Here is a 15,047-nt window from a genome sequence, read left to right as displayed (position 1 = left end):
GATGGAAGAAAAAAAGTACATCATAATGGACGATATCGTATATTATTTATCACAACCCGACGATGATCCAGTAGTTAGATTATATATCCCGTCACATTTGAGGATGAAGGTACTGAATCAATACCATGATGAGAATGGTCATATGGGCGGGTAGAAAACGTTCCATGCCATTAAACAGAAGTATTTCTGGTCTGGTTTGTTCAAGAAGGTGAACGAACACATACGGAAATGCGTCCCATGCCAGACCAGAAATGTGAGGAGGCAACAAGCTCAAATGCAGGAGACCGACATGCCTTCTTTTCCTTTTGCTAAGATTGCATTGGATATTTCCAGACCCTATCCGAGGACTTTGTCAGGCAATCAATACATAGTCACGTTCATCGACATGTATAGTGGTTGGCCTGAGGCTTTTGCTGTGCCTAATAAAAAGGCAGAGACAGTGGCGCATCTCTTAATTGAGGAGATATTTCCCAGATTTGGTGCACCATTGCAGTTACTTACGAATAACGGACCGGAGAATGTTAATGGAATCATGAAAAGGGCTTTAGAAGCGCTTAATGTTGATCAGGTGACCACCTCATTTTACCACCCGCAAAGTAACGGGAAAATAGAAAGATTCCATAGGACGATGCATGACGTACTAGCAAAGAAAATATTGGACAATGATCGTTCGTGGGACATGTACTTGAACCAGATGCTGGCTGCTGTAAGGTTTCATGTCAGCGAAACAACAATGTTCTCCCCCTATTACTTGCTTTATAATAGAGACGCTGTCTTGCCGTTAGACAACATACTGAGGCCTCATAGAATTTACTACGGGGAAGAGGATCACGAGATCGCTCTGCAGGACATGCATCGGACCTTTACATTAGTCAGAAACAATGAAAAGAGAGCTAGGAAGAAAATGGTAGATAGGGCCAACGAGAAAACGAAAGCAGTCGATTTTCAAGTTGGCGATTTAGTTTATTATAGAAATCATAGGAAAAAGGGAAAGCTAGACGTAAGATGGTCTCCATTTTATGTAGTAATAGAGAAGACGGGGCCAGTCTCGTATAGGATTAGAAGTCAACTGACAGGGGCAGTAACAAAAGCCCATGGGAAACACCTTCGAAAAGCAGAACTGGAGGAATGGAATATCCCCAACGAGCAAGAGGGCTGTAGAAAAACTACCCTGTCAGCACCGGTAGAGGAAAGTAGTTCCGATACTGAATCCTCTAGTGGGGAGGAAGAAAATTATCCCCAATAGAGCTGTCGCCATCAACGGAAATCCCCAAGTCAGGAAAACAGGGTCCCGTTGATGGAACGGAAAATAATAACATGCAGCATGACGGCTGAAAGGGCTAAGGAAGTTAACGAAATATCTAAGGACGATATATTGAACTTAGTGCCCAGGTCGTGCGGTGTTGATTATGATAATAGGGACCAGCCAACCGTAGCTAGGGCTAGCACGGGGGTTGGGAACTCAGATTATAATCAAGCTGCGGGTTGGGAGCGCGAAACAGGATGTTTAGACTGGGTAAGGAAGTTACTCTGTGGATTTTAGACAAAATCCTTATTGTTAACCTACTAACGGGGGGGGGGTTCTCGTTGCAGGAAAATGGGAAAAATTATATGGTGGTTGGTGTGGCTTCCAATATTAGGGAGTTCGATGTTGCTACTAACATTTAGGATCCTGGCGTTCTGATCGAAAATTTGTACTATATGCTGCTCACATTTTAAAAAAGTAATTAAAATGTTAGACTCATATTTAATTAATTAGTCATTATTAATTAAAGGGCCGAGGTAGTAGAGAATATTGGACAAATTGACCACTTCGTAAATTTGCAGCATATATTTCGCTGTTAAGTTATACCGAAGAAAGACCTTATGCTTTCTTGTGTTGCTGTTTTATTATTATTATTTTTTTCTCTTTTTTTCCGTATGGAATCCATCGGAAAAATTTGTGACATTTGTAAAAGAACGTTGTATTGTGAAAAAAAAACAGAAAAAAGGAAAAAAAATAAATGATAATAAGGGAGGAATGTTATTAACGGATGTCTGGGACCATCCGATACATAACGGTTAAAATAAACCTTTTTAAGAAACTCGAAAGGAGGGCATCGAATATCGATTGTTTACCAGACAAAGTGACAAAAATAATTACGGCGTAAACAGAAAAATCGGACGACGATTTTTTGTTTACAAAGTAAAGTGACTGTGGGGCAGATCGCATATTTTGCTGGAATGGGACATTCCTTTGCGAGAACAAAGAAAGATTGGAATGTCCTGGAAAAAAACAATTATGGTCAAGGCTGGAACGTGTTGTAAAGACACGTGCAATAAACAAAAACAATAGTCGCCCGACTAAGAGAAAATGGGTTACTGGAGATCTGGGTCAAATGCAAGCAATGCATTTTGTAAACAAAGCTAAAATTTGCCTGGGAATTGAAGAATCAATTAACGACAATAAATGAATTAACCAATCAAATACAAGCCAGTGGAGACCGTAATATTGGAAAAATACGGGAACAAAAAATCCTGTGAATATAACGATGTGATTATTGGAGTCAGAGAGCAGAAGTAGGTCTGAGGACCACCGAAGGACGTGCGATTGTCGAAGTGAAATCGCGTTCTCCCCTCTCCTATCGCTCAATGAAAGGAAAGCCAAGCCGCAGAACTGAACTATTTGATAAAATGCATGTAAGGCTTTAGTTAACAATACACTTTTATACGAAAAGCAACCGTGACTTACGTCTATCCTTTATGTTCTGAGTTACGCCTGATCGTTATGTGCATGTCAAAACTTTGTTTCAGATACCGTCGTTTTTTTGACAAGATGGACAATTGATAAGTCAGCTTGAATGAAAAATGCCCGGGCAAGGGGGAAATAACCATGCTGTCTTAGCAGTTGCTATGACAACCGTTTAGCTCGGGTCGTAAACAAGTTAAACTAGCGGACGATCAATGAAATTGACGGCTACTACGTTTTTGTTACAAACCTACTAACTACGACCGTTCCCAACCTGCGCAACGTAACATGAGTTCAAGCTTTATGCCACCTGAAATACACAATAGTTAAATTACTACGAAACAAATCTAAAATCTATAATCTGGCAAGGTGCCGACTAAAATTAAAATATCTCTTCAGCATGGCTAGCTACAAGGTCATATGAGCTAATGACTGTGCAGCTACTATTAGTAAGGTTTACAAAATTAACAAGCTGGAGACGCCATTAGACCAAACCAAATATTGTCCTGGAATTCACCAAAACAATAAAGTCCACAAAAAGACATAATATAGTTTAATAGTTTATTGAGAAAACGAATTAGTTACTACCAATTCGCTTACTTGAAGTATTAGAAGTTGGAAATAATGAAATATAAAATATTCAGAAATCAAATGCAATCCTTTCCTTCCCACTAGAACGAAAAAATTATATTTGATTTTATCACACGAATGTAAATAACTTTTTAAAAGATATAGTAAATAAAGTAAACAATCAGTTTATATGAACAAACCTTCATTTGCACAAATCCAATTGAATTGAACGATAAAAAAGTTGATGCTGATATCGAAAATTTAATGTCTGAATAAAACTCATTAAGTTGATAGAAAGAATTACAATGTAATGCCCATTCAATAAAATACAATTGTTTTATATGGTTTCGCTTTTCAAGATATGGAGGAACGAGAAATTCTATATTCGAGACTGAAAGACAATTGTTTTATATGGTTTAGCTTTTCAAGATATGGAGGAACGAGAAATTCTATATTCGAGACTCAAATACAATTGTTTTATATGATTTCGCTTTTCAAGATATGGAGGAACGAGAAATTCTATATTCGAGACTCAAGTACAATTGTTTTATATGGTTTCGTTTTTCAAGATATGGAGGAACGAGAAATTCTATATTCGAGACTCAAATACAATTGTTTTATATGGTTTCGCTTTTCAAGATATAGAGGGACGAAACATTCTATATTCGAGACTCAAGTACAATTGTTTTATATGGTTTCGCTTTTCAAGATATGGAGGAACGAAAAATTCTTTATTCAAAACTTAAATACAATTCTGCTCCAGAAGAAATAATAGCTATTTCTACGACCAGCAAATTACTAATAAAAATTAGTTTATCACCAAAAATTTACATATCTCAAAAGATGTGATAGAACTCAAGTAAAAGCTGCCATTTTAAAACAAATGATTAATTTACAAATAAATTTCCACAAAACCTATTTAATAGGTAATAAAAATTGACGTTGACGTGAAAATTAGATTTTTTATCTTTAGAGATCTATAAAAATAAAACAGTTTTACATATCAAAAAGTATGATAGAACTCAAATAAAAGCTGCCATTTTCAAAACATTAAAACAATTGATTACGTTACAATTAAATTTCCACAAAACCTATTTAATAGGTAATAAAAATTGACGTTGACATGAAAATGAGAGTTTGTTTATCTTTAGAGATCTATAAAAATAAAACATTTGAAACAAAAAAAATGCTGCCAAATTCTCAAACAAGGATATTTGAATCGAACAATAAAAAAAATTCATGCTGATATCGACAATTTAATATGTCTGAATAAAACTCACAAAGTTTATAGAAATAATTACAATGTAATGTCCATTCAATAAAATACAATTGTTTTATATGGTTTCGCTTTTCAAGATATGGAGGAACGAAAAATTCTTTATTCGAAACTCAAATACAATTCTGCTCCAGAAGAAATAATACCTATTACTACGACCAGCAAATTACTAATTAAAATTAGTTTATCACCCAAAATTTACATATCTCCAAAAATGTGATATAACTCAAGTAAAAGCTGCCATTTTCAAAACATTAAAACAATTGATTACTTTACATTTAAATGTCCATAAAACCTATTTAATAGGTAATAAAAATTGACGTTGACGTGAAAATGAGAGTTTGTTTATCTTTAGAGATCTATAAAAATAAATCATTTTTAGAGATTATAAACTTAAATTATTTTTAGAGATTATAAACTTTAACATTTACCTTAGTTATGACAGTATGTTTTCAAGCTGAAAATTTGGTTATATTGTAAAGCTTATCAAAACTAAGTATTTTATATCTTCTACAATAATTTAATGCACATATTTTAGAAATGAAATATTTTTATCACTATTTAAAGCATTGTAATTTGGATTTTATTTCGGCAAACACATATTGAATTTTCTTATTAATATCATGAATATTCTGATAAAATTTTTATTCAATTATTTAATGTTATTTGATTTGGATTTTATTTCAGCAAACACATATTGAATTTTCTTATTAATATCATGAATATTCTGATAAATTTTTTATTCAATTATTTAATGCTATTTGATATAGATTCAATTTTAACAAACACATATTGAATTTTCTTATTAATATCAATATTCTGATAAAATTCTTATTCAATCATTGAATGCTATTTGATTTTGATTTTATTTCAACAAACACATATTTAATTTTCTTATTAATATCATCAATATTCAAATAAACACATATTGAATTTTCTTATTAATATCATCAATATTCAAATAAACACATATTGAATTTTCTTATTAATATCATCAATATTCAAATAAACACATATTGAATTTTCTTATTAATATCATCAATATTCAAATAAACACATATTGAATTTTCTTATTAATATCATCAATATTTTAATAAAATTTTTATTCAATTATTTAATGTTATTTGATTTGGATTTTATTTCAACAAACACATATTTAATTTTCTTATTAATATAATGAATATTCAAATAAAATTTTATTCAATTATTTACTGTTATTTGATTTGGATTTCATTTTTACAAATACTATTAATTTACTGAATTGTCTGTTGGATACCATTAATATTCTTGCAATAATTTTTTACGATTATTGTAATATGTTCATGTTTTCTAATTTCATTGTCATCCTTCAATGGGTTGGTATTTTTTAAAATTCCATATTTTCAATTAGATTGGTATAAGTATTTCTCGGCTGAATAACCTCGATATTCTGAAAATAAAGTTATTTATCACCGTATTAGTTTGTTTTTTTATTGATCATAATCAACCCCCACCATAATAATAATATAATTTATAAATTTAAATGTAGTTGCAGTTTGGACTACGTGGGTCGGATGTTGTTATGCCTTTATAGTAGAGTTCAATTGCACGTACCTAGAAAAATCAGAAATAGAACTTATCTACAGATTTTTTTAATAAAAACAACCGGTTTTTCTATAGCTGAACATTTGCTTAAAAAGCTGGCATGTGCAACGATTTTTAGCACTGACTTATTCACAATTCTGAGCCATGCTAATTCGATCTATCACCTGGAGATCTTGGAGACTATTCACGTTCGTTTGAAGAAACCTTATCTCTGCAAGAAGAGGGAATGTCTCTTAGATTTGAACGTGATCAGTCTCAAAGTGATATCAAAAGATAATTTTAAAAAGAGGCAATGCAGATGAGTTTTAAAAGAAGGGGTAATTCCTCTAAGGGAAGTAACTCTATTTTACAAAATACGACGGTTGAAAAGAACTTGCTTGTGAAGAGTGCGACGTTTGCGAGAAGAAAGACCTGATTGAAAGAATTTCAAATATATACGTGTTAAATATAAGGCTTAACACAAATTAATTAGCTTTCTCGTGATTCGTTCAACTTTGAAAAAGAATTTCTGGCGTTTATATCACTTAACACAAATTAATTAGCTTGTCGCAGCACGAGGGGGGAGAAAGCTATCTCGGCTATTATGGCTTTCGGTCCAAAACTCATACTTTTTGTGCGCTTTTGCGCATGCTCGTCACATATTCAATACTAGCAAGGATACCCGGAGTAGATTGGGATCGTATAAGACAATGAGAAAAATTTTGAACATACCTGCTATTCTTAAGACGGAGGAAGTTTTTATGACTATGTATCATTTGCCATCTATAGCAAAAGAATATTTTACCTACCTGTTTTCTTATTAAGGCAAACTACAAATAAGTTGTGAGAGCAGGTATCCAACACTTTTGTTTCGGTTTTGTTGTTGGAGTGGGGGATTCCTGATTGTAGATGGATTCCCTTTATCAGAAGGCTGTTGATTGTCTGACTGATTATTGTGGTAGGTAGCGTCTAGAAGGTCGTCATTTGCAGATCGTACAGCTTAATGAAAACGATCAATGATAAGGGCATGTTTTATGAGCACATTTAACACATTAAAAGGAAGCACGCCAAAAAGCAGGTTACGAACATTATATATATACAAAGAATATTTATTTACACAGAAGATTACGAACATTACATATATACATGAATATTTATTTACACAGAATATTACAAACATTACATATATACAAGGAATATTTATTTACACAGAAGATTACGAACGTTACAGAGTGTTTGTATGCATGTGAACTAACATGAACGTAGATAAAATATCCGTTGCATGCTTGTGTGAATGAATTTATGCAAGAGTTCATATTATATGTTGGAAGTCCATTGTATGTTTAGGAGTTTTAATTATACATAATTCTACCTTGTGGAAGGGAAACAATTCTGTCGAGGCGTGTTTAAGGGGGTGTGTCCCTTACCTGAACAATAAGAAACATGATGTCATGCTGTAGGCAAGCGAGGGAAAAATGAGACATATTGTCATCTCGATGTCTCGGATGGAAAGATGAAGAGAGAGAAAAATGGAAGAGGTAACAGAGAATGCCACCTGTTGGCAAAGCTAAGATTACCGCAAGGGCGGTAACTGGTGCATATAGAAGGTGCATATATAGATGTGCATGCAGTTTGATAAATGCCTGTTAGATTTGATAGGGTGTGTTCCTAAAGCGGTAAGTTTTAAGCACTCGAGCATTTATTCAATATTTTGAATAGCAGATTCATTGGTTCAAATTTCAAACACTCGAACATTTATTCAATATTTTTGAATAGCAAATTCATTGGTTAAAATTTCCAGCACTCGAGCATTTATTTAATATTTTTGAATAGCAGATTCATTGGTTTAAATTTCAAGCACTCGAACATTTATTCAATATTTTGAATAGCAAATTCATTGGTTAAAATTTTAAACACTCGAGCATTTATTTAATGGCTAATTTATCTCCGGACAGTAAGGTGTCGATTTTAAAGATTAATTTTAGGATGTTGACATCGGGGATTACTATAGTTCAATCTAAAAACGTGTATTGGTAATTAATCCAATCCATGCTTAGATTTGTCTGTTGTCTTCTACAAACATAAATAATGATCTTGTTAATCAAATGCTTCTTCATCCCAAAAGAGTATGTGTTGTAGTATACTGATATATATATATATATAATAAATTCCACATCCAAACAACGTCGCAGCCCACAAGAGCAATGACAGTCAAAGAATCGGAAGTCCAAGACTCGAGCTTCGCCCTCATTCGGGCCCATCAGTTAGACACATCCGAACTCAGGATTCGAAACCCAAGCCTCTTGCGTTCGGATGTGTCTAACTGATGAGCCCAAATGAGGGCGAAATTCGAGTCTAGGACTTCCGGTTCTTTGACTTTCATGGCTCTTGTGGGCTGCGACGTTGTTTGGCTGTGGAATTTATTATATACTCTCTCTCTCACATTCTGAAAATCATATATATATATATATATTTTTTTTTAGTCATCCATATATATAACATGCATATATATGTGTCAAATTATATAGCATGTACATAACCGTGTTCATGTAATTATGTCTCTGGATGTATGTATAGTGTTCTCCTTTCTGTTTTGTTAGTATACAGCATTTATGGTATTCTCTGTACATATTAACCCTGTGTACAACTGGAACAAATAACATACCTTGCTGTCTTGGTGGTTTGTCATGCAGAACGAATACATTTCCTCTGAAGTAATATTTTCATATACATTTATTCCATGGCTGATACTTCTGTCTCAGTTGCAGACAATTCTCTCTGTGTTCTACATCCTTACTAATTAGAAACTAAACACAGATGAATTTGTTATGAAGATTAGTCTCTAATTAGTCTATCTGCTTACATGAATTGCAGACACAAAATCTGTATCCAAGTCTACTGGCCAACCCAGACACTGGTAAGGCTAATTCTGACCGACGGTCTCTCTAACTAGATGATGTATAATAACGCGTTTCTTTGTTCAGCTCTTACGTCATCAATCAGGTCATCATATTCTTTATTGTATATAGTATTTTTATTTCCAAGTTAAAAAAAACTATTTTTACGAATTTTATAATCTTTCTTTTTCTGAATCAAATTCCAACTGTTATAATTTATTTTGTAACATTTTCCTTTATTGAAATATTCCATATTGAATAACATATAACACCATCTGCCCATTTGCTTTTTGAAGGAATGATCAGTGTGCACATTGTACAGCTCCAAACAGCAAATGGAGTGAGGTAAACTGGTAAATGGCTTTTTGTAATCAATCCAGGCCATTGATAGATTTCTTTGTCTTCTTCTGCAGTCTTCTAATATGCTTCTGTTTACAAGGTCTTTGTGCCTAGTTTTTTTCATCGTACACCCCCTCTGATCACTTTCGAGGTAATCACCAGCAATCAGATGGTCGTATGTTTCATCAGCGATTATCCATATTAGAAGATTCTTAGTTGTTGTAAAGCAGCCGATTGGTCGATATTTGTTAGTCATGTGGGTGTCCACATTTTTGGGAATAAGTGATATACAGCCTAAAGTAAGTGATGATGAAGTGCTATCAGTTTTTTCAGCCAGAAATTTGGTATGTTGTCTATTTCTGGGGTTTTGAAATTACTATATACAGCTACTTTCCTGCAGACAGCTTCATAGGTAATTTTTACAGCTGACATCTTTTCTTTATCCTTATTCGACTCTTTTATGGTATTTATCCAATTGTGTTCTTTATGTACTTTAGTGTCCTCATAGAAAGGCATCCAGAAGTTTTCAACTTGCGCTTGAGTTGGTGGGGAGCTCACCTTTATTTCTTCTCTAACGAGGCCCCTATTAACCATTCTTGGGTTTATTGCAAAAAGTTTATTTATTCTTTTTGCTTCAAAGTTTTGCGTTTTGTTTTTGTTTGTTCGTGTTGGGGTAAGAGTTTTAACTGAATAAACCATGCTGTTCAATGTTGCATTAATTGTAGTGATTCTTGTGAGGGTATAATTGACTTTTGAAACACACATCTTATAGACTTTATTCATTTTAATTTTTAACAGCCTTTCCGATATTGTTGCTATGTCTGCCCAGGTTTAAATTGTGTTGGGAGTGATTTCTGGGGAGATGTTGCATTATAAGATGGAGTGACACGTCGGGTATATTTCTGGTTTGTTTTTTGTAGACATCTTAGGCTGGGACTTGGTGGTATTGTCTCAGGGAGCTGTGTCAGGTGAGAATGTGTTGTAGTGTCTCCCTGTTGGGTTTGGCAGATCTTGGCTATAGGAAGGGGATTAGTGATTAGGCAACTATTGTTTTAAGCCATTTCCTGCATATTCTTTTACTGGGATATTTGCTTCACAGAAAGACGTTCCTCAGAAAAAAGATTTCTGACATGTTAACTTTTCCTTCTCAATTTCTTTCTTGTTTGGACAGTGGTGTTTAAAAATATTTTTCCATTGCTTACAAATTTCTGTTAGTTTTTTTATATTTTATTTTGGCATATTCCATTGACCAAATCAATGTCCATTTTTCCTCTCTACTCCACTGGGTTTGTGCAAATTCAGCAGTGTTAGATTTGCTTTCTTCTTGATTGACTCTCTAACATCTTTTGGGAGATATTTATGTACTTGGGATATAATTGAAAGTAAGTTTCTAGTTGTAGTTAGTGATGTTTTCTCTTTTGCTAAGGTTGAAGATTTAACTAGATACTCAAATAATGTAGCTTTTTCCTCCCCCATTTCTCATACCTTGAGTATACGAAACAGTAAAAAATATATATATTTTTTTTTGGCTATATTGTCTTTTCCTCGTAATCTTTGTTTGGTCTAGCCGGATTACAGGACCAGAATTTTATTTTGGCATATTCCATTGACCAAATCCTCTCTACTCAACTGGGTTTGGGCAAATTCAGCAGTGTTAGATTTGGTAAAATCAATCGCTGCTTCACTAAAAGCTTTCTTCTTGATTGACTCTCTAACATCTTTTGGAAGATATTTATGTACTTGGGATACAATTGAAAGTAAGTTTCTAGTTGTAGTTAGTGATGTTTTCTCTTTTGCTAAGGTTGAAGATTTAACTAGAGACTGAAATACTGTAGCTTTTTCCTCCCCCATTTCTCATACCTTGAGTATACGAAACAGTAAAAAAAAATTATTTTTTTTTTGGCTATATTGTCTTTTCCTCGTAGTCTTTGTTTGGTCTAGCCGGATTACAGGACCAGAATTTTAATAATGTGATAGAGTGTCCAGCTTAGTGCTGTTATTTGTGGCAACATACCTAGGAGAAAATGCACCGTTTTCCTATGACTTAGTGATTAGCTATGCTGAGGGGATCTTTTTATTCTTGGCGACATCCTGCCAGTTTGTTGATTTAGTTTTATTTTTCATTTTCATTTGAATATTTTATTAGGATTCACTTTATATTGAAAACTGAAAGTATCCTCATACCAGAGACCCTGCTAAACCCCTGTACATTGAGACTGATGACACCCGAGGTTGGTATCCAGTAGGCATTCAATTCTCCACAGTGTGAGTTCTCATATGTGTCACTAATGTTGATTTTTGAGAACAAGAATACCCACACACTTCACAAGAATGTGGTTTTCCCCAATGTGAGCTCTCACATGTCTCACTAACGCTGATTTTCGAGAACAAGAATATCCACACACGTCACAAAAATGTTGCTTTTCCCTTTTTTTTCATTTTTCTTAAACTTTTTCTTCTAGGGGATGGGACATCCAACCAGATGTCTGACATTTACCCCTATTTTAATGAGTCCAATCAAGAGATCTTTTCAGGATTCTATCCGTCCCTTTCAGTGCAATCGAGTTCTCATATGTATCACTAAGTTTGATTTTTTAAAACAAGAATATCCACACACTTCACAAGAATGTGGCTTTTCTCCAGGGTGAGTTCTCATATGTGTAACTAATGATGACTTGTGAGAATAAGAATATCCAAACACTTTACAAGAATGTGGCTTTTCCCCAGTGTGAGTTCTTATATGTCTCACTAATACTGATTTTTGAGAACAAGAATATCCACACACTTCACAGGAATGTTCTTTGTGGCAACACACCTAGGAGAAGGTGCACCAGTATTTTTCTATGACCCAATGCATAGCAATGCTGAGATCTTTTTATCTCGGGCGACATACTGCCAGTTTGTTGATTTGGTTTTATTTTTCATTTTCATTTAAATTCGAATATTTGGTCAGGGTTCAATTTAAATTAAAAATTGAAAGTATCCTCATACCAGAGTCCCTGGTAAACCCCTGTAGAGTGAGACCGAAGGCACGCGAGGTTGGTGTCTAGTAGACATTCGATTCTCCACAGTGTGAGTTCTCATATGTGTAACTAATAATAATTTTCGAGAACAAGAATATCCACACACTTCACAAGAATGTGACTTTTCCCTTTTTTTATATATTTTTTTTATTTTTCTTCCTTTGAAGATTGTAATGCCGGGTATGGGGCAGCCAAACCAGCTGCCAACATTGCCCCGCTTTTTTATTGAAACCAACCGAGAGCTCTTTTTAGTATCCTCGCTGTTCCCTTAAGTGCAATTGTCTGAATCTCTTTTGCACTTGGTTCACCAGGAATATTAGTTAGGTAGGACTTCAGGTTCTTCTTCATAAGTCCTGTGGCAACTATGATAACTGGTATGATCGATATCCCCTTTAGGTTCCAGTTTCTTTTCATATCATACATGAGACCTTGGTATTTGGTATGTTTCTCTCTTTATGCTCTGTTAAGACCGCCATCATTAGGAACACTCACTTCAATCTAGGTTGCAACTCTCACTGACTTATTCCATATAACTATGGCAGGTTTCACAGCAGCATTTTCAAGGTAGGTGGCTGTAGGTATTACATGGTCGTAATGTATGGTATATAAATCATTTCCCAGTATGAGTTCTCATATGTCTCACTAATGATGATTTTCGAGAACAAGAGTGTCCACACACTTCACAAGAATGTGGCTTTTCCCCAGTATGAGTTCTCATATGTGTCACTAATGAATATTTTTGAGAACAAGAATATCCACACACGTCACAAGAATGTGGCTTTTCCCCAGTGTGAGTTCTAATATGTCTCACTAATACTGATTTTTCAGAACAAGAATATCCACACACGTCACAAGAATGTGGCTTTTCCCCAGTGTGAGTTTTCATATGTGTGACTAACATTGATTTTTGAGAGCAAGAATATCCACACACTTCACAACAATGTGGCTTTTCCCCAGTGTGAGTTTTCATATGTGTCACTAATGATGATTTTGTACAACAAGAATATCCACACACGTCACAAGAATGTGGCGTTTCCCCAGTGTGATTTCTCATATGGTTAACTAATGATGACTTGTGAGAATAAGAATATCCACACACTTCACAAGAATGTGGCTGTTCCCCAGTGTGAGTTCGCATATGTGTCACTAAGTTTGATTTTTGAGAACAAGAATATCCACACACGTCACAAGAATGTGGCTTTTCCCCAGTGTGAGTTTTCATATGTGTGACTAACATTGATTTTTGAGAGCAAGAATATCCACACACTTCACAAGAATGTGGTTTGTCCCCAGTGTGAGTTCTCATATGAGTCAGTAAATGTGCTTTTTGAGAAAAAGAATATCCACACACTTCACAAAAATATGGCTTTTCCCTTTTTCCCCCAGTATGATATCTCATATGTCTCCCTAATTTTGATTTTTGAGAAAAAGAATATCCATACATTTCATAATAATGTGACTTTTCCCTAGTGTGCATATCCATATTAAAATTTAATTGCTCCTGGAGCAAGATTATCACTATCACATTATAAACAATACAAGATGTTGTCCTGACTTTTTCAGTTTTAATCTGGAGCTGTTGTCGCAAGTTAGATTTTATACTGAATTGTGCGTCACTTAGTTTATTTGATAAGAAATATTTCGTAGTGTAAAAGTAAAAATTTTCCCTTTTGTAAATTTGAAATTCGCAGATTTTCTGAAATGTTAAATTCGATAACTTATGATGTATAAAAATATTAAACAAAAATTTCACAAATTTAAATATGTGTGATGTTCTTATCACTATTTGCTAAACAATCCAGATAAAATAACTCTTCACACATGTATGTCTAATAATGTTGTGTGCTGCCGTTTTTGTTGTCGTACATGTAAGGAAATAATTGTGTATAAAAGACTGTTTAAGGAGAATGATGGTCCTTTAATATTCATTAAAACATTGTTGTCTGCCACATAAGGAAATAATTGTATATAGAATACTGTTTACAGAGAAAAATGGTTCCTTAATATGATCCCTTAATTTTCATTAAAAACATTCCAGCAGGAACATCTGCAAATAAAAAAATAAATGTAATATAATATTTTAATATCATCGTTTATTTTAATCATGCAAACAAAACAAACAACATAACTTTATAAAACATTTAAACATCACAGAAATAAACACTTAATTCACATTCATATTGTTTAAATGTTAAATAATATTCATAGTATTGTGTAATAGACGAATTATGCAATTAATAAAAATAAAAAAAAATAATATAGTAAGAGTTTTAAGACAGAATAAGCACACTACTATCATAGTTTTTACTGATAATAAAAATGTATTGTTACCAATTGAAATATGATAATTTTATAATACAGGAAAGTGAATTTAAATACTTTTAAGTTTATCATCCAAATCAGATAAAAATCTAGTTACTTAGCAATTGATAATAATATGGTCTTTTAAAGTAACTTTCATTTTAAGTAATACGTGTGAAAATATATTGTTTATTTATAATGTTCTTGATATCTGTATTAAAATGTGTATTTTCATAACATTACACATTTGATAATGCTCATAGTACTCAATTTTATACAACAGTATTGGGTTCTCATTTTTTTTCACTTCTTATTTTAAGAATGACACAGTTTTTTTTCCATTCAACGAA

The sequence above is a fragment of the Euprymna scolopes genome, chromosome 46, assembly GCF_053919585.1.
Source record: "Euprymna scolopes isolate OS-2025 chromosome 46, ASM5391958v1, whole genome shotgun sequence".
Taxonomy (NCBI): Eukaryota; Metazoa; Mollusca; class Cephalopoda; order Sepiida; family Sepiolidae; genus Euprymna; species Euprymna scolopes.
Note: the sequence above shows the minus strand (reverse complement) of the source record.